This window comes from Orycteropus afer, unplaced genomic scaffold (genome assembly GCF_000298275.1).
Source record: "Orycteropus afer afer isolate SDZICR_OR568_19922 unplaced genomic scaffold, OryAfe1.0 scaffold00299, whole genome shotgun sequence".
NCBI lineage: Eukaryota > Metazoa > Chordata > Mammalia > Tubulidentata > Orycteropodidae > Orycteropus > Orycteropus afer.
Genome location: NW_006921886.1, coordinates 976840 through 979526, shown reverse-complemented (window position 1 = coordinate 979526; position 2687 = coordinate 976840).

Here is a 2687-nt window from a genome sequence, read left to right as displayed (position 1 = left end):
CTCATGTGAAGGGAAAGGCAATATACAATAAGGGAGTGATCAGCACAAAATGATTAAGACATAGGGAGACATTAGGAGAAGCACAAGAGTTAGGCAGCTCTTGTTAAACACTATTATATACACAGTTCTGAGAAAACAGTAATAACAGTGATCTATGAGTGGATACATAGATAAACACACAAGCTGACAGGGGTGGGAAGGTAAATAGGACTACACCCACTTAAAAAAAATAAATAAAACAAATAAATAAATAAAGGAACAATTTCATACACAAATTCTCCAACAGGAAAGAGAATGTGATAGGGTGATTGGTGAATCTTTCCTGAATGAACTTTTTAAGGCATGCTAGGATTTACAATTTTGAATTTTTATTTACAAGTCATACATTTCGGCTTCTTAATAGATATTATTTTGAGGACATTTAGGTCAGACAATCCTCCCCAATGATTTCTCCTGTTTATTCTAGAAGGAGCCTTGAGCCAGTTGAAGTGTAAAATGTTAACATTTGGTTTGGAACTGATTTCGTATATACTTTTAACAAGAAATAGAAGAGTGTGTTTTCTCTCCTAATAACTCATATTAAAATGGTACCCTTCTAAGTACATTGCTTGACTGCAATCTATTAAAAAGAAATAAAGTTCCTGTACCTACAGATTTTGGTGGGAAAATAATCATATTTGGACTACTTTCCCACAAAACTACTGTTTTTCTGCATGTTGTTGTTAGTTGTCATGGAGTTGATTTCTACTCATGGTGACCCCATGTGTGCAGAGTAGAATTTCTCCATGGGTTTTCAAGCTGTGCCCTTTCAGAAGTAGATCACCAGGTGCTTTGGAGTGGTTTGGAACTGCCAACCTTGGGCTATACTAATCAAGCACTTAAAACATTTGTGCCACTCAGAGACTTTTACTTTTCTGCATTAGAGTAACAATTAACGATACTTTCTAAAACCTAATTAAAAATCATTGGTTTAGAATTTTAAATACTTTTAGTAGGGCCTACAAAGTTCCTAGTAAGTATGCTGCTCTATCAGTATTTTTGACAGAATAATATTGAAGGAAATTATCGAATCCAGAGGATTATGAAAATAGTACCTGCAATGGAGAACTCCATCTCTTCCTATGTTTATTACATGTGAAGAAAAACAGATCTGAGAAGTTCTGAAAACCAAATAAATGGAACTTCTTTTCAAGCACCACTAAGCCAATTCTAAAATAATAGACTGTGTTGGAAAGGTTGGCAAATAAATAGGAAACAGGAACAAAGAAGGGCAGCGGAGATCACCTCAAGTGACTGTAAGTAAAAGTGCTCAGGCGAGAGAAACTCCTTTAAAGTAAATCCAGTGAGGAAAGCCAACCTCAGGTCTGCCAAAAGCGTTCTTGTATTTTTCGTTCATTCCTCTCTTTCAGGAAAAAAAAAAGAAAAGAAATGACTGATATAATTTTGTTTTAAATAACAATAACTTTCAAATATAGTATGCATTTCATTCATGCTAGAGATGCCACAAAAAAACTCACTGGTGCTATATTGAAAGGAAGCCTTTTCCTTGACTGGTTGATGGCATGTTTTATAGGTAATGAATGTACTCTGATACCAATCCAGAGGTCAGAAATTCAGGCTCATTAATTTAATCATATACTAGTTGAAGCTTCACACACTTCCTTCTTAAATGTATCTATTATCTTTGAAAACCTCTTCAACGAATGCCAATTCTGAGAACAAAGAAAAATTCAACACAGATCAAAGCCCTGCCAAGGACGCTTGTGGGATACTATTTTGATCATTTCTTTACCTTTTAAGTGGAATCCAAAAGAAAATTTTCAAACAAAGTATCTTGTTTTAAAGCTTTTATTCACTAACACAAAGACCATAACATGAATCCCAGACAACACTTCACCATTCTTCAAACACACACTCCAATACACATAATGGGACTGTCTTAATGAAGGAAAAGATAATTCATCAGAAATTCTTACAAGATTAAGCTCAATGGTGCAGTGAATTCTAAATTCTGAGATTTCCGTTACTGAATATTCCCTTCCAGAAACAAGGAGGTTTGTTGAGAGATGTTAATCACTAAAAGACAAGAGTTAGGGAATATCCATGGTCACAGACAAAAATGCCAATATTACCATTATTACTCATGCTTGTTACCATGACTGTCTTTCTTTTTTCACTTTACCAACTAATTTTTCATTTTTTATTACATAATTCCATAATTTACAGAAAAAAAATAGAGGACCCTTGAACTCCAGTTAATTACATATGTGCCTTCTGATTCTTCTCCAGTAGAAATCTAAATTTTTACATAATCAGTAAATACAATCACTCATATTCTAATTAACCTTTTTAGTTTCACTTAAACATTTTTGCACACAATTTTACATATATCAATTTTATTTAATGTTTATGTTAAGTCTTAAATAGCAACACACCAAAATTAACTTATCCATTTCCCAATTTTTGGCCTTTTAAACTTTGTTTTTACTCTTATGAATAGAATGGCTAAGCTTTCATTTTCTTTTAAATATTTTTCTGGGTGAAAGCTACTCAAAATGAATCAGTATGTCAAAAGATAGATCAATTATAGTGGTTATTATATTCTAAGTAGTTCTTTAAGGGGGAGCTCTGGTCGCATAGTGGCTAAGGCACTTGATTGCTAACCACAAGGCTGGCGGTTCAAACCC